The sequence below is a fragment of the Megascapheus bottae genome, chromosome 7 (assembly GCF_031878675.1).
Source record: "Megascapheus bottae isolate mThoBot1 chromosome 7, mThoBot2.hap1, whole genome shotgun sequence".
NCBI lineage: Eukaryota > Metazoa > Chordata > Mammalia > Rodentia > Geomyidae > Megascapheus > Megascapheus bottae.
In genome coordinates this window covers 19,794,267-19,813,474 of record NC_143515.1, presented here as the reverse complement: position 1 = coordinate 19,813,474, position 19,208 = coordinate 19,794,267, and the positions used below count along the sequence as shown (strand labels likewise).

Here is a 19,208-nt window from a genome sequence, read left to right as displayed (position 1 = left end):
GCTAGGTTAAATCTTAAACATATACTAATTATTACAAATGAGGAAAACTATGAAGCTTATGTTTCTTTTGTTCTGACTTACTTTCTTTAAAATGATTTTTTTAGTCTTTCTATTTCCTTACAAATATAGCGATGATATCATTCTATCTGATGGCAGCATAAAATTCCATGGTGTGTATATACTGCATTTTCTTGATCCATTTTCTTTCTTTTTCTTTTTTTTAAATTCTTTTTAAAAGTATGGAACGCTTCACAAATTTGTGTATCATCCTTTCGCAGGGGCCATGCTAATCTTCTCTGTATCGTTCTAATTTTAGTATATGTGCTGCCGAAGCGAGCACTCTTGATCCATTTTCTATTGAGGGACATTTGATTGGGTTCCACATCTTATCAGCTGTTAATTTTGAGGGGTTGATGTACAGGGGCTTACAGTAACATGTCAGGTAGTGGATACATTGCTTTCTGAACATTGATACCCCTTCCCATGTTTTTCCTTCCCTCCATCCTTTCCTGATGATCTTGTATTCCCTATTTCAAGTAAACAAATAAATGTATATATAACATACCAGGTACCAAAGTCAGATACAGTAAAAATATTAGATAAACCACAAGGGGAAAAAAAGAGAAAGGAAATAACTTCACATAGTACCTTAAGAACAATGATCACAAACATAAATTTCTTGTTTCCATATCCTAGAATTCATTTTGCTTAGCCTCATTCTATATGGCCTTATGTACATAGCTTTTGGGCTGTTATGATTCTCTACTAGGAGAATTGTTACAAATGAAGGAGAACATTCCTTTGAGTCTGGCTTACTTTACTTAATATAATTTTTTCCACGCCTTTCCATTTCATACAAATGGGGCAATGTCATTCTTTCTGATGGCAGCATAGAATTCCATTGTGTATAAGTACCACATCTTCTTGATCCAAACATTTTGTGAGGGGCATCTGGGTTAGTTCGCTTGCTTAGTTATGGTAAATAATGCTACAATGAACATGGTTGTGGTAGTAGCTTTAGTATGTCCTTGTTTATTGGCATTTGGGTAAATGCCCAGAAGTGGATCCTTTATCTCTTAAAGGATCATAATTTCATCTTCCTTTATCATTCTCTTCCTCTATGTAATATGAATCTGTATAAGGTGGCAATTGCCTCCCAAATGAGAATTAGCAAGATAATAGTAGTCATGCTAAAAAAAAATTACATCCCAAGTGCTGCTGTCACATTGGTGGACAAATCTACTGCATATCATACTCAGTCTGTGTGTGCTTCAATTTAGTTTAGCTTAGTATTTTTTTTCTCTTGTATTGGAATGTGAATTCATTTTTTCCTTCATCTTTTTTCATTTTATTATATGTTTATTTCTCCACACTATGAACACAAATGCACACTTGCCTTAGTATCTTCATCCAGAGCGGGGGGAACCCAAAAAGATGGCTTAAAGCAGATTCCATGAGAATCTGATGAGCTTGTTTATCAACAATGATGAGTGAATTAAAAATAACTGAAAGGCAGCACATATGAGAAATTACTGTGGCGATATTGGTCTATGTGCTGCAGAATTCTAATAGTATGGACCGGTCCTTTTTTCAGTCCACGGTGTGAGGGTAATAGTTGTTGGGAAAGGCTGGGTGTGGGCCCCACTTCTTGTCTTAAGCTGGGACTAGCGATGACAGACATAAGTAAGTCTCCTCGATAAACAATGTCTTCCAGACAGGTAGCAGCTTTGTGGTTGTCTTTCTCCAGCTTATACAAACTAACAGCCTGCAATGCAGCTGTGGATTCTTCACTGGTTAAGGAATCTATCAATGTCTTTGGTATCTGGGCAATAAGGGCAGCAAAATCTGAGCATACTCGAGTTCATAGCGTCTTGGAGCTGCGTGAGGCAGTTTAATATACTGTTCCCAAACTTTCCATCATCTTTATATGAGATTTGTTACATTATAAATAATTCTTCAAGTTTTTAACTATATGAGTGTATCATTCCTTATCAGTTCACAGGAATCATTCTTCTTTGACAGTGAAGAAAAAGTACATTGTGTCCATTATTTATTTCATTTTGTCCATAATAATGTATGTGGAATCAACTTACAGTTGCAATATTCACTACATTTTTTCTGCCGATTATTCTGAGTTTTAAATGATCACTTCATTATGTTTAAAATTCATAATCATTTTTCATTTGAGGGCTGGACATGGTAACTCATGCCAGTAATCTCAACTAACCTGAAAGCACAGATTTTAAGATTGGATTCACATCTGCTGCCTGGATGGCAGGGAAACTCTAGCTCAAAAATCAAGTTGAAGTAGATGGTGCATATATCTGCAGCTATGCAGGTAGTGATATTAGAAGCATTGCAACAGAAACCAAGGTAGGTAAAATCACCAGATCAAATCTGAGAAAGAATCTAAAGTAAAAAAGAAAAAAAGTGATGTTGGGATGAGTTAATTTGTAGATTTGGTGTATTTGTTTTCGTAGACTGCTAAAGGGAACCAAAATATCAAGAGAAATGTTACTGAAATAGTGGAATTTCTTTTCTCAAAGTTCTGGAGGTTGGGGAGGTGCAAGAGCTGTCTGCCCAGATTGTTCTTTCTTCTCATGTCCTCCTCCCAAGTTGATGCCTGGTAATTGGGCATGAGACAGTGCCTTGCCACCTTTTATTCCAACAACACTGGTGATATGAAATTCGCTCTATCCTGTACAATGTCTCTGTTATAATGTATCTTTCAGGAGCTATAAAAAGTGATGGTGGGATGACTTAATTTTTAGAGCCCAATAAGCAGGAAACCCAGAGTTCAAACACCAATAAAACCAAAAACCCCAATAGAACCAAATATCTTACTTTAAATTCATCATTTATCATTTACTATTATGCATATAACATCCTGGGTAAAAAAATGCTTTCAATTCCCTCTATTGCCTATAAAGTCAATATATTTTTTCCAGTCCTGGGCTTAAGCTCTGTCCTTGGACTTTCTCAAGGCTAACGCTCTAGCGCTTGAGCCTGAGCACCACTTCTGGCTTTTTTCTATGTATGTGGTATAGAGGAATTGAACCCAGTGTTCTGTACATGCTAGGCAAGCACTCTATCAGTAGGCCAAACTCGCAAGGAGTATTTAATATTTTATCACTCAAGTTGTATTAAGGAATGCGATGTTCACTCTCACCATCTGTACCTAAAATTTTACTGAAGCTCTCCAAATGCAATAAGAAAAGCTAAAACCAAAATGGAAAATAAAAACACAAAAGGCATGAACCAGAACAATAAAGTAGCAAAATGTCTTTAATTGCTAATGAAATTTATGCATAAAGTATTTTGAAATCAAAACAACAAAAGTTAGACATAATAAATTAGAAATATCTCTGTGCACATTGTGAATATGGTAGAGGTTAAAAGATGCAAAAACAAATACAGTGCATTTAGATGTTTGTTGTCTTGACTCTAATTTTAATATTTCAACTTTCAGCCCAGCACACTCAGATTGTTCTTTGTCAGATTTTGAAAATAAATATAAGAGGTTTTGTCCTCATTTTTTCATATATTTTTCATTGTAATTAATAGAAGGGTTACATTATATTTGCCAGATAGAAGGTGCATTACTTCACATATATTGATACTCTATCTCATCTCTGGGTCCTCATTTCCCTCTCCACCACCAACACCTCTCATCTTGTTTTCTCCCTTCCCTATCCAATTTCAAATCTCCAACTACAAACATATCCAATATATCAGATAACAAATTGAGATACTGTAACAGTATGAGATAACCAAGGGACAGCAAAAGAGATGAGAGATACATAGTACATTAAGGACAACAATCACTCATTATATGGCTTTTGTTTCTATATCCTAGAGGTCCTTTCCTTTAGTGTCATACTGTATGGCCTTATATATCTAGGTTTGCTCTATTGCAAATCTCTGCTAGGAGAGCCCAAGGTTTCTACTGATGATGACAAAGGAGGGAAACCATTGAGATTATGTTCCTTTGAGTCTGGCTTACTTCACTTAATATGATTTTTTGTAAGTCTTTCCATTTCCTAACAAATGGGGCAATGTCATTCGTTCTGATAGCAGCACAGAATTCCATTGTGTCCAAATACCACATCTTGTTGATGCACTCATTAACTGAGGGACATCTGGGTTGGTTCCATATCTTTGCTATGGTAAATAGTGCTGCAACGAACATCATTGTGCTAGTGGATTTAGTATATCCTTGTCTCTGGACAATTGAGTAAATGCCAAGTAGTGGAATTGCTGGGTCATGGGGGAGTTCTATGTTTAGCCTTTTGAGGCACTGCCACACTGCTTTCCATAGTGGTTGAACGAGTTTGCACTCCCACCAACAGTGTAGTAATGATCCCTCCTAGCCACAACCCCTCCAGCATCTTTTGTTAGTTTTCTTGATCCTGGCCATTCTAACTGGAGTGAGGTGGAATCTTAGAGTTGTTTTGATTTGCATTTCTATTCTGACCAGAGATGTTGAGCATTTCTTCATGTGTCTATAGGCCATTTTTGTTTCTTCTTCAGGGACGACTCTATTTAAGTCTTTGGCTCATCTTTTAATGGGTTGGTCATTACTTTGGAGATTAGTTTTGAAGTGATTCAATTTTTTAGTTGTTGATATATTTTAGATATGAGACTTTTGTTCATTTATGGTTAGTAAATATCTTCTCCTATTCTGTAGGCTTCCTAACTAATTTACTAGCTCTGTCCTTTGCCAACAAAAGCTCTGCAGTTTAATGAAGTCCCACTTATCCACCCTTTCTCTGATTTTTTGTGATTCTTGGTCTTCATTAAGAAACTTTTGACCTGTGCCAAGGAGGCGTATTCCTTCTTGTAAAGTTTTCAGTGTGTCGGCTTTTACCTCGAGGTCTTTGATCCATTTGGAATTAATTCTACTGCAGGGTGACAAACAAGGATCCAACTTTAGTTTTCTGCAGGTGCTTAACCAGTTCTGCCAGCACCAGTTGTTGAAGAGGCTATCTTTCTTCCATTCTATTTTTTTGGCTCCCTTGACAGAGATTAGATGGTCATCGGTCTGTGTTTTAATAGATGGTTCCTCAGTTCTATTCCATTGGTCTTCAGGCCAGTTCTCGTGCAATACCAAGCTCTTTTGATAATTATAGCTCTGTAATATGGTCTAGAGTTTGGTATTGAAATTCCTCCTGCGCTGTTCTTTCTGCTTAGAAATGTTTTTGCTAAATGAGGTCTTTTATTATTCCATATGAAATTTTGGATTGCCTCTCCTATTTCTTTAAAGAATGGCATTGGGATATTGATTGGTATTGTGTTGAATTTGTAGATAGCCCTTGGCAAGATTGTCATTTTCACAATGTTGATTCTTCCAATCCAGGAGCATGGGAGGGAGGTTTTTCCACTTCCTCAGTTCTGCTTAATTTCCTTTTTCAGGGCTTTAAAGTTTTCATCAGAAAGGTCCTTTATATTCTTAGTTAAGGTAATTCTTAGGTACTTTATTTTCTTTGAGGCTATTGCAAAAGGAGTTGCTTTCCTGATTGTTGCCTGGTTCCTCTCACTGTTGGCATAAAGGAAGGCAGTTGATTTTTGAAGGTTAATGTTTTTCATATATTTTTTATTGTAATTAATAGAAGGGTTACATGATATTTGCCAGTTAGATGGTGCATTAATTCCCATACATTGTTACGCTTTCACATGTCTTGGTCCACATTTCCCTCCCCTCACCCCCACCCCTCATTTTGTTTTCCCCCCGTGCCCAATCCAATTTCAAATAACCAAACACAGATATATCCGATATATCAGTAACAAAGTGAGATGCTGTAACAATATGAGATAACCAAGGGACAGCAAAAGAGATGAGAGATAACATGGTATCTTAAGAACAACAATCATTCATTATATGGCTTATGTTTCTATATCGTAGATATCCTTTCATTTAGCGTCCTACTATATGGCCTTTTGTATCAAGGTTTGCTCTATTGCAAATCTCTGCTAGGAGAGCCCAAAGTTTCTTCTGATTATGACAAAAGAGGGAAACAATTGAGCCTAAGTTCCTTTGAGTCTGGCTTACTTCACTTAATATGATCTTCTCTAAGTCTTTCCATTTCCTAACAAATGGGGCGATGTCATTCTTTCTGACAGCAGCATAGAATTCCATTGTGTACAATATAACATCTTGTTGACCCACTCATCAACTGAGGGACATCTAGGTTGGTTCCATATCTTTGCTCTGGTAAATAGTGCTGCAATAAACATTGTTGTGATGGTGGATTTAGTATGTCCTTGTTTCTGGACGATTGGGTAAATGCCAAGTAGTGGAATTGCTGGGTCATAGGGGAGCTTTATGTTTAGTATTTTGAGGAACTTCCACACTGATTATTTTATACCCTGCTACGTTTCCAAAGATTTGAATCAGCTCAGGGAGCTTGGGAGTAGAGTCTATAGGATTCTTTAAATACAGAATCATGTCATCTGCAAAGAGGGAAAGTTTTAATTCCTCATTCCCTATTTGCATCCCCCTTATGCTTGCTTCTTGCCTTATTGCTCTGGATAGGAATTCTAATACTATGTTAAATAGGAGTGGAGAGAGTGGGCATCCTTGTCTCATTCCTGATTTTAGAGGGAATGGCTTTAGCTTTTTGCCATTAATTATAATACTAGCTGTTGGTTTGTCATACACAGCCTTTATTGTACTGAGGAATGTTCCATGGATTCCTAGTTTCTCCAGAGCTTTTAACATAAAGGGGTGTTGGATATTGTCAAATGCCTTTTCTGCATCTATTGAGACAATCATGTGATTCTTGTCCTTGCTCCTGTTGATGTGTTGAATTATATTAATTGATTTGCGTATGTTGAACCAGCTTTGCCTCCCTGTGATGAATCCTGTTTGATCATAGTGTATAATTTTTTTGATGAGTTGTTGTAGACAGTTGGCCAGTATTTTGTTGAGAAGTTTTGCATCTATCTTCATCAAAGAAATGGGTCTATGGTTCTCTTTCTTTGATGAATCTCTGCCAGGTTTGGGGATGAGGGTTATACTGGTTTCATAGAATGAGTTTGGTAAAGAGCCTTCATTTTCAATTTCATTGAAGAGCTTGAGGAGTATTGGTGTGAGCTCTGTTTTGAAGGCGTTATAGAATTCAGGTGTGAATCCATCTGGCCCTGGGCTTTTCTTAGGTGGAAGGTCTCTTATTGCCATTTCTATTTCAGTGCTCGAAATAGGCCTATTTAGTTGGGTTAGTTCTTCTTGGTTCAGTGTGTTTATGTTAATATTGGCTAGGAATTCATCCATTTCTTCTAGATTCTCAAATTTGTTGGCATAAAGGCTTGAGAAGTATTCTCTTATGATACTCTGGATCTTGATAATTTCTGTCGTGATATTACCATTTTCGTCTGTGATTTTGTTTATTTCGGAATGCCCCCTTCTTTTTTTTGGTAAGGGTTTGTCAATTTTGTTAATTTTTTCAACGAACCAACTCCTTGTTTTGTTGATTCTTTCTATAGTTTTTTTGGACTCCAATTCATTTAATTCTGTTTTTATTTCAATTATTTTTTTCCTTCTACTGGGATTACTGTTGGTTTGTTGTTCTTTTTCCAGGAGCTTAAGGTTGTTTGTCCTCATTTTGGTGAGCTTTTTAGTTTTCATTCCAACATTGGTTCACAATTTCCTTCTACTTCATTTCCTCTCCTTATATTTACAAAGATCTGATGTGGCTTATCACAGAGAATGTTCCATTTGTACTTGCCAGAAAAAGAAGAAATGTGTTCTGTTTTTACTGTGTAATGGTAGATATATGCACTTCTTTTCAGTATAATAATTTGAATTAAAGCTGGTAGAATGTTGTCTGAATGTGAAGGTATGAGGAGGAGCAGCTGGAGCAGCCCAGCCTCTCACTTCTGCTTCCATGGGAGGTTTTTGTTATGCCTTGTATCACTGTGGGAGGCCAACTGTTATACTGTTGACAGTAATAAGTGGCAACATCTTCAGGCTGCAGGCTGCTGATGGTGAGAGAGTAATCTGACCCAGATCCACTGCCACTGAACCTGATTGGAACTCCATCTTCCAAATTATCTGCATCATAGATCAGGGGCTTAGGAGCTTTCCCTGGATGTTGCTGGTACCAGGTTAAAGCATATGCAATGTCCTCACTGGCCCTGCAAGTGATGGTGACTTTTTCTCCTAGAGATGCAGCCAGGGAAGATGGAGACTGGGTCATCTGGATGTCACACCTGACTCCTGTGTGGAAACATGAATACAAATATCCACATTATTAATCAAGTTTTAATAAGGTTTCCCTAATGAGTAAAACATCATAGATCACATTGAGCTGGAATATTTCCTAGCATGGTCCTTCCTTACCTGGGATCCAGAGCAGCAAGAGCCCCAGGAGCTGAGCAGGGGTCCTCATGTCCATGCTGGGTGCTGACTGGACTGACTCCTGCACAGGGGGAGCAATAGCCTATGAAGAAGTGCTGAGGGCAGTGGGATGTGCTGTTGGATATGCAAATCAGCAACTCTGGGCCAGGATAAGCACAGTGGTCTGGCTGCCTCATCTCAGTGACTGCACCCATTCTGAGTATCAGGGGAACTGGATCATCAACAGGATATGTTGAGGACCCAGAAGAGAATCACCATCAAGCTTTCCTGTATGTTGATCAGGTGGACAATCCCTTGAGAATAAAATTTCTTTCTTTCTATTTCTTTATTTGACACAAGACCTGTCCACTAAAGTTTAGTTCCAGAAATTTACACGCATATTTTGCATAAATTTGGCACAATTTTCTATTACCCAAAAGAGAAAGTGTTGGAATTTCTCTGATTCACTGATAATATCTGTGTGGCGACTTAACAGCACTGAAATGAAATCCATACAGGTGAAATAGGAAAGGGAATCTGTTACATTGATAACAAAATACTTCATGTCCTGTATTGTACTACCCAACCTCACTTTTTCCTGAATTTCTGAAGTTTTATCCCAGCTGACCTGCAAAAGCAAGTTCTTTTCTCCCTTCGTGCCTAAACCATCTTTTTTTTTTCCAACTGAGTTTTGTGTATACTTTCAAATGTCCATGCTAGAGGTCCTCATATTATTCCTTCTGATTTTAAATGTCTTCACCCAGCTACTGGGTGTAGAAGCAGAGATTATCCTTGAAAAGGAAAATAAATTCAGGTTATTCTGGAGGCTACTTTGTTGGCTCAAGCTGCATATGCCCCTTCACTTGGTGGTCTCTTCTAGTTACTAAGAGAACATTGTGTTCCATACCTGTGTTAAAGTTACTGGGCCCAAGCAGTGTGAGTAAAACCCTAAATAGGAAGATCAGGTTCTTGACATCCATGAACAGCTTTTTTTAATACAGCAGACTTAGGAACAATGGTGAGGAGAGTTGATTGTGTACAGGAGAGAGAAATAGCATTGTTGACTTCATTGAAGCTGCTAAGCTGGCGTGACACCCATATTTGTGGGATTTGCCTGTGCAGTTGTCAGTGCCCAGGAAGTCAATACTGCATGGGTGCAAAGTTGTTTCATCTTATCAGCATTACCACAGTCTGAGGATTGTGTAAATAAATGTGTGTGGGGGGAGAGGAAGGGAGATGATGTTTGATATGTCAGTATAAACCGCAGGGCCACCAGGAATTTCCCATCTTCCAGAAGAACTGTTGATCACATGGCTAACACAATGAAGGATAATTAAAGTTAATAATCTTACTCCTGAGGTAAAAAGGTGTAACCTAATGAGAAGAAAATTTTGCCTAACTTTAGTAACATATTCAAAGATTTTATACAGATTATGTAGTGTAAAAGGAAAATAAGACATAATAATAGATTTTCTTTAAGATTTTGTTTAATTGAAACTTTGAATTGTGGACACAAGTGTAGAAATCACCATAAATTCACATGTGTGTATGTAAACATATATATATACATGAATGTATGTATATAAGAATATATGCATGTGTATGAATAAATGAAGATATGTAGATTGATAAGTTTCCCAGAATAGAAGTAATGATTCTTTAGTTCTAATAACAGATAAAACTATCACTAAGGGTCCTCGAAGCTCTACTCTCATAAATGAAACTAGTGAGTCTTGCAGAAATAATTGATTCTTTATCAAAAGTAGAAGAGCACGAGGAGTTTGGAACATTTTGTTCCACTAACTATGAGTTCCTCATGAATGATGAGAAGGAAAAGGTGGAGAGAATTCAGCAAACTAGAAATGCCCATTGGCTGATTCTGAGACATTTTTGAGTATTAAATAAAAACTAATATACTCCATTAAATAAACTGTAAATCCTTGTATTACTAGTGATATTTTGATGAGGGATGCAATATTCACAAACCACCTAAACCACAGATTCTCACAATTTCAAAGGGGAAAAAACAACCAGGTAGCAGAGAAATCCAACAGCCATCACCTTAATCTAGAATTGAAATGAAATCATCAGTCATTCCATCCTTGGGCCTCCATACAGACACCATGAGAATAAGACAGCAGCACCCCTGGACTTTGCTCACATATATTCATTATTGAATAGACCTTGAAGGGAAAAACCCATAATCCTTTTTGTAGAGACATTCATCAACATGGCTGATGAAAAGAATCGTAATCAATCTACAAGAAAATTATGTCCAATTATTTATTAACGTATTTTGGAGAATGCAAGTCGAGAAATCACCAAAAATTTACATATTTATTTATGTGTAATTATGTGCATGTTTATACATACATATATATTAATAAATGAAAGGATGCATCGATGAATAATTTTTCTATTCCTAGTATAATGATGCTCTAGCTTCGATAACCGATAGTAATATCACTTAATGGTTCTTCAAAACTATTCTCTCATAAATTAAACCAATGATTACTGCAGAAATAATTGATTTATTAAAAACAAGAAAAGTGCAAGATAATTTTGGAATTCAAGCCCTAAGACTAGAAAAAAACAATGGTGCATACAAATATACATAATTCTGATTATCTTAAGTCAACACAAAATCTCTGTTTCCAGTCCCAGTCTAATTTAGCCGGTCTCTGCTTATTTATGTCTGAGATTTTTTTTTTGTTTGTCTTTTCTCTTTTGGTACTGGGATTGTACCTAGGATGTTGCACTTGCTAAAGAAGCACTTTGCCACTAAGCTACATGCCAGAGCTTCTGTCAAGGATTTTAGTCTTTACTTCACCTGAGAAGAAAGAACACCTGGAGAAGGAGCCTGGTACTGATAGCCAATGGACAAAATTTGCCATTGGATGAGGAGACATTTGGGAAATGATTAGTTCATTTGAGGCGCTTCCCTCTGGAGGGTTAAAGCTGCTCTCATGGAGTAAATCAGTTCTCATCATTGTCACTTGTTATAAAATGAAAGCAACCATATGTTTGGCCACCTCAACTTGCAGATGGTTCTCTTTCTATTGTGACACAGCTAATTCAGACCCCATCTGAGTACAGACAGATAAGGATATTGCATCTAGTAATTTCTGCATCTAAAACTGTGAGTTAAACAAAACTCTTTTTTAATTCAGATCTTAGGTCAGTTACTTAGTTCTAAAAAAGGGACTGAGGCAGGGTGTGTTTTTTGTGATTGTGTGTATGTGTGGGGGGGTGGTTTAAATAGAAGAAATGCTCTTAAATGATCTAATTGTGAAGGACAAATCATTTCTCTATCTGTGATACTAATCTACCAAACATAGCTTGCTAATCCTTACAGTGATCACTTGTTAAGTTTCTGAAATACAGATTCATATGTGAGATAATTTTGTAAATTTGTATTTATAACATGCTCTCAGGGATGCTGTTGATGATTCTGAATTCTAGACACATTTGTAATAGGAAAGAAAATAATACTTCATCCATGTTTAGTTGTGTTTGCTTCCATTTTATGTCAAGAAATATTCCTGTTTGAGAAGTGTCCTTACTTCTTTTTTCGTGAACAGAAATTGACTGAAATCCCTGCTATTGAAGGGATTGAGTCCTGCCTCAATTCCCCAGGGTCAAGCAAGACACCAAGGGCACACCAACAAGCTGGACTACATACCTACGCAAATCCTGTCTGGGCTGAAACCACTCTCTGTCCCCAGGTGGTAATAGCCCCTCAAAGCTGGTGGAACATTCCACTGTGGGCCTGAATGTGAACATCACCCTCAGCCCACGAGACCAGAACCCATTTTCTAACTTTGCTTCCTTGTTAAGCCCTATAGAAACCTACCCCAAAATCTAGTCCCCAGCACTGTCTCCATTCCTTCGAGAAGGTTTGTGCCCCTCACTGTGGCTCAATAAACAGTCCTTGCCTTCTGACGATCAAATCCTGCCTCTTCTTTTTCCATTCTCCTCCATTTTCCTTACAGCTATGGTTGCAAGTTGCTGGCTAGAAGATACACGGGTGACACTGGTCTTGGACAATGTCTTTCCGTACATTTTCTGAGAATTTGGCCATGACCTCACTGGGTCATCAGCTGTGAACTCCTCTCATCTCAGTATCTTCAGGAAGGACATTTCCCAGCATTCCTCTCCCTCTCTACTTTCCTGTGAATATTCTGAATTCCATATGACCTGTTCTAATTTCATATGAGTTAGAAGCGAGGGTAGACTCAATTCAAAATACAAAGACCCTGTGGAAAGAGATGAGAGTGTGCACAAGTGAGAACTCCATACTCATTTCTTGTTTTCAATTCTTTTTTGAGTAATTTATAAGTAATCATACAAAAAGGTTACCATTAAACATGACAGTTTATAAGTACAAAGCATCTTGATTTAAGTCACCACTTTGGCCTCAGTGCCTTATCCCTCCCAATCCAACTCCTCCCTTCCATATTCATTTCCATGCATAAAAATATATTTTAATGCATATGAATTTATGACTCTCGGTATGTCTGCATGGTATAGGGAAGGCACTCTTCTGGTTAATCTGGTAAATATTAAAGTAATATATGTCACTATGTAACTGTGCCTGTTATATAGCTCCATAATTATCTTAAATGTGTTTTACTTTTTGACATGTTTTCATATTTTTATTTTTCTGTGTGGTTTTATTTAAACTCAGGTAGAAATAACACTGTGAGTTCAAGCAACATACAAAAAATATTAATGTCCAAACCTTCCCAAACAGGGGCACAATATCTTTATTATTTTTATCTTCATGTTTACTAAAATATTTCCTAAATAATCATGATTCCATACTATTTTCAATGGGTAAAACAAGGTTATTTTAAAATTATTATGAATTTTATATTATCAAATTTATCAGAAATTACTTTTCTGATTATTAAATTGAAATTTATGATGCGCTGTTAACAGGTAAGTTGAAATAAGTTCTTTTTAGTATCTCCTTTCCAGAAGAAAAAAAATTCTCTGATTATAAGAACTTGATAAATGTTTTAGTTGATGAACTAACTGCTAATCAATGATCAATTAGATCACTGCACAATGTATACACATACCCAAACATCAAATTGTACTTCAAATACCATTATACCTGGGCAATCAAAAATTGATTTCAAATATTTTTCTTGATTTTTTTTCTTAATGAAAGTATTTTTCAAAAATCTTTTTCACAGGTTATATTGACTCACTTGTTTAAACCTGCTTTGATGTAATTAGAATGCTGGATTCTTGCAGGACAGGATGAGTCCATCTGGGAGAATGTAGCCTGGCAGTGTCAGAAAGGGGTGCATACTAGGGGCCCCTGGGGGAGTGCTCTGCTGCCCCTGTAAATAAAGTCACAGGCCAGCAAATTTATGCACCCCTGATTGGTCTCAAACAACAAAATGACAGCAGACCCCCACTTATCCTGGTGGGTTCTCTATGCAGTTTCCCTTATGCCCCTCAGCACCCGTAAAGTTGTCTTAAATGTTTGTTTGAAGAAAGAGAAAAAAGGAAAATTAGGACTACCAAAATGATTGCTTAATTGCTATTTAGCTTGCTCTTGTAAGTTACTTTATAGCAATTTCCAGCTGGGCCATGGAAAAGGACAGCAATCCTTATTCAGACGTAACTTTAGCTCTTACCAGGTTCCAGGTAAGATCATGCTTAGAGACGATTTCTGTGTTGACCACCTTGTTGCTTTAATTGGAGTAACGTGGCCTTTTGTAGGACTCATTGATCTGAAAGCTGCAGTTTCCAGTCAGCCTGGGGAAAGCAAAGTCCCTGTGAGACTGTGATGTCTAATGTGGCAGCAGAGTGCTATTGAGGCAGAGTTGCTTTGGAGCTCGAAGTGGCAGAGTGCTAGCTCTGAGCTGAAAAGCTGGGGGACAGCACTCAAGCACCAAGCTTGGGACTTACACTGGCAGAGTGCAAGCCTTGAGCTGAAGAGCTGAGGGGCTGCACTCAGGCCCTGAGTTTGGGACTTAAAAGTGGCAGAGTGCTAGCCTTGAGCTGGAGAGCTGAGGGACAGCACCCAGGCCCCGAGTTCAAATCCACCAACCAACAAAGTGAAATGCCAATTGGATGTTTATCCCAGTGTGAAGAGACACCACTGGGACAAAAGAAATAAAGCATCCAGATGCAGAAAGCCTCTGCTTGGATGGCGAGATGGTGTCAGATCCTAGAGTCACTCGTGCTTGGCCATTCAATATTTTTCTGAGCTGGGAGGTCATAGAATAGTTTGTAAGCATGCCTTACTAATGCCCATGCCTTTCATAACTGGGCAGGAACTTGTCAATCTGCTGATAGTGGGTAGTTTAAAGTCCTAACTGAGCAAATTTTTTATTTGACACCAGCCACAAATTCAGTAAATTTTGTGGATCTGGGGCTTGTGTCTCAATTAATCTGTTTAGATCTGGCAACTAAAGCATTGTTGAGGTTGCAGAGATTAAGTTCCCCAGACAATCAAGAAAATGCCTTTGCACATGGGTGCTAAGTAAGCTACACAATTGTAGCCAAAGACGGTTTGTGCAGTTGTTAAATGTTAAATATGATCTCTAGTTTGGAGCAAATTATTGTTCCTGATATCTAATCCTTGCAACCCCTTGGTAAAACAGGTTAGGCTTTTTAAGGTCCCTGGTCAAGTACAGAGACAATGCCCCTGAGTCAGGTTGAAGAAGTCATAGAAGCTGAATCTCCACTCATCAATCCCCTTTAGATAAAGGGACCCGATAAATTAGAGATATTGGAAACAGTAGAAACTGCACTTGTGTTTCTTTTAAAATAAAAACGGGGATATGTTGGGAGCCAGCGTGGAATCAAGCTGTACTTTGATTTGCATCAGATAATTGCTTTATTGTCTTATTGTTTTTTGGCCTTCTTTTGTTCAATTGATCTGAGATTTATCATATGAATGTAACCCCCAACCCCTGATTTACCATCTGAATGTAACACCTGGAAGTTCCCTGGTTTCAAGAAGGAATCTAAGCCTTGGGTTGAAAATAAATGGGGCTGTAGTCTTTACCTGGGCTGCAGACCTCCCGGACCCCATCTGATTGTCTCTCTTCTACTTTCTCCAGTCCCTGCCCTCTATTTCAGGAATCTCAATTTGCTGCCAGCAGGGCAGGCCCCGGCACTGGTCTTTGTAGATTGCATATTTGTACATTGTGACACATTCTCCATATCACAGCAGAGTTGCTCTCACACTGACCACAGTATCTTCCTGCTAGGCAGACTCATACAGTAATAAACTCCAACATCCTCAGCCTCCACCCTGCTTATTAACAGTGTGAAATCTGTGCCTGACCCACTGCCACTGAATCTGACTGGAAGCCCAGATACTTGGTTTGAAACCAAATAGATCAAGGGTTGTGGAGACTGGTCTGGCCTCTGCAGGTACCACTCCACATAAGTGTTTCCATCGCTATCTAAGAGGCTCTGACTAGACCTGCACAAGATGAGAAAGCTGGCTCTCCCAGAGTGATAGGCAGGGAACTTGATATCCGGGTCATTACAACATCTCCACTGCATCCTGAAATCAGAATAAGACAGAAGTGCAAGTTTATTTACAAACACACAGAGACATGCATTTACTACTTATACTTTGATATATATATATATATATATATTCATTTAATTCATATCTAATGCTTTGATACAGAATGTAAGAATAACAAATATTAAAAGAACAGATGTTCATCTAAAGAGATGAGTCTCTAGGAGTCACCAGCAGAGTCTTTACCCAAGGACAGGATTTTATGGTGGGTGGGTGGTCATGGGACTTGAACTTTGGGCCTGGGCACTGTCCTTGAGATCTTCAGCTCATGGTTACCACCCTACCACAGGGCATGGCACTTCAGCTAAAGGCTACTGCCCTGCCCTTGAGCCATAGCCCCTCTTCCTGTTTTCCAGTGATTAATTGGAGATAAGAGTCTCTCAGCTTTGTAGTGCCCAGGCTGGCTTTGAACCATGATCCTCAGATCTCGGCCACCTGAGTAGCTAGGATTACAGGCGTGAGCCACTGCATCTGGCCTTCTGGCACTTTCTCAAATGTTCTTCACTCCCCAAGACCTAAATGTCACTTACCCCATCATGGATAACAAGACCTGCATGTCTAATACATAGATAGGACAAAACTGGGCCCTGAGAGCTCACCCTTCTACCCACTCTCATTCCTCATCTCTTTTTTGTCTTTACAAGAGATGCAAAGCATTAACAGCCACAGGAGCTGAGAGAAGGACTTCATTTCTAGGAGTGAAATGAGGAGTCTTCACTGGTCAAGGCAAGTTCAGAGCTGAACCTTTATCTCAGACTTAGAGAGGAAGGTCCTCCCTAGGTAGCAGTAGGCAAATATCCAGGTGGGGGCAACAGAGTGACAAGACCCAACGGAAGGTGAGGCCTGCTCTTCTGAGGAAGGTGACATTAGATGTGCTCTGTGTTTTATGAGAATCACTACAAATCCATGGTGTCTTGAAGAGGAACCTCGCTGTGAAAGTCATGCACGTGATGCTGCCATCACACAATGGGCAGGTTTATGTCCAGGACAGTCTTTTGGAAAGGAATGTGTTGACAGCAGGCCTGGCTCTCCTGACTTGCTTCATTTAGTCTAGAGAAAGACACAGCACCCACCATCAACAGCTGGGATCATCAGGGAGTTAGCCAATAGGAGCCCAGAGTTGAGATGGATGAAGAGGCATTTGACACCAGAGTTACCAAGTGATCTGTTCAGGGATGTTAGCTACAACTGTTAGAAACTCTCTTTCCAAGGAACTTCCAACTAAGACTTAGGGTAAAGAATTGTCAGGGTGAACACAGTGTTCTCTTGTAGGTAGTGAACTAAGAACCTTTTAAGGGAAAATGAAAATGATCGACATGTTTATACTTAACAATGTGAGCATATTCAGTGTAACTATTTTTAAAATCCACTAGATATTCTTTCACTTCTACACTGTATTTGTACAGCAAATTGATCAAATGATTTATTAAAAGTTCCCTCTAGAGAGTCGTGGATGCATGAAATTCATCAAGATGCATTGCACCCAAACACTGAAGTAGTGAGATGAAACTCCTTGTGTAACTTCTTAAGCATAATCATCTTTGTAACTTGTTTGCTTAATGCTTTCACCAGCCCATGAGAAACATCCACCTGCACAATGACCCTTTTGTGGTGTTTCATAGGAAACATCATGTTTCCAATTGAAAGCAGTTTGGTACATTTTACTGACAAACAACCTTTGAAGAAGTTTTCCCTTCAATCTATTGATTTCTTTTAACCCAAGTTCTTTAAAATGCGGTGGTTGAACATGTTCTTTAATTGTCACAGCTCTTAGACTTGAAACAATTGTCAGCGAATTAAGGGAAGAATGTAACAAAATCTACTCTCACCTTCAACATTTCCTGTACATTTTAGAGTTCCTGTCTAAGGGAACATTGACTCTCTATGCCCCCCCAACCAAATACACTTCTCACAATTCCAAATCCATAGCCTCCTTGTAGTAATCCTATTTTGAGCACATGGCATAAACAAAATACAGTACAGAGGCTTTTCACAGGGGATTCTTCCACTAAACAGCATACATTTTCAAATCCATCTATAGCTGTGTGAATTGAAAACCTTTCCATCTGTCATTGACTAAGATTCCATTGTATGGAAGTTTCTCAGGTTGCCTATAAATTTATCTTTTTAAAAAGATTTTAATTGTTTTCTTGGGTTTGAAAGCATAAAGGAAAGCACTGAAAGTTTCCACAAGCAGTATTGTGTGAGAACATGCTAGCTATTCAACTGAACCTATGAGCAGAAAGAAAAATACTCATAAAATCTTCTGGAGGTTTGTACCAAGTTGCCAAAATGCCTCCCGAAGTACTATGTACTATTTTAGATTAGGAATAGCCAAGGATGGGAGCCTGGTCCTTTAGAATCCTAGTCAGCATTTCATATTGAGCAACTTTCTGGGTTTTTAACAACCTAACAGGTGTATAGATTTCTTTTCTGCTTTTCTGTTTTAATTTCCATAGAGCAACCAATGTTGATTATCATATTTTTATATGATCATTTGTTACTGTTACCTTTTGACTATAATGGTGTTGGGCAATTTCTTGCAGCTGAGTACTAAAAGTTCTCTGCATTATTTTTTAGTGTAGATTTATTGTACAATGGGATTGTATAATGCAGTCTGATCCAGTTCATTTTATTGTCCTCTTACTCATCGTACTTTGACAATACAAGTCTTTTATTAAAAGTGGGGTTTGCGATATTTTTAAAGCCATAGTTTACACCAGGAGAGCTGGTGGCTTCCATCTGTAACCCTGCCTGTTTCACATCTGTATTCCTGCCTATTCATGAAGTTGAGATGTGAAGATTGAAGTCAGATAGTAGCTAGCCCACCAGGAAAGTATAGGGGCCTCATGTCCAATTAACCAAACAAAATGTGGAAATGAAGATGTGGCTTAAAGGATTAGAGCCCCAGCCTTGAGCAACAAAGTTCAGCTCATAAACAGTGCCAGGCTCTGAGTTTAAGTCCCACAACTACAAAGTAAGAAAAACACAGAAAAAAGCTACATAGTTCAGACTGGAATTCTCTCCATTAAATCAATAATTATTGGATACACTTTTCAGGCAGCTGAGATCTTAGATGATTGCGTATCAAAATTCCTGAGAAGAGAATTCTGTTTGATTCCATCTCCAAAATAATCTGCAAAAAGCCTGAATGGAGACACAGTTCAACTGGTAGATTGCCAGCTGCACAAGTAAGCCAAGGAGGCAAAAGTACATTCTGAGCTCAAATCTTGGTACTGGTGTGTGTGTGTGCATGTGCGTGTGTGTGTGTTTATCTTCATGTACATATCAGACACATGGATTATCTTGACT

The 19,208-nt window shown here is 38.3% G+C and overlaps 1 non-coding gene across 1 annotated transcript; it reads right to left on the bottom strand.

Annotated features, from left to right (window-relative positions):
- Positions 1-233: 233 nt before the first annotated feature.
- On the bottom strand, positions 234-340 carry LOC150060367 (U6 spliceosomal RNA). The gene has a single exon (XR_016536331.1). It is a non-coding gene; the product is annotated as a U6 spliceosomal RNA (small nuclear RNA).
- Positions 341-19,208: the final 18,868 nt, after the last annotated feature.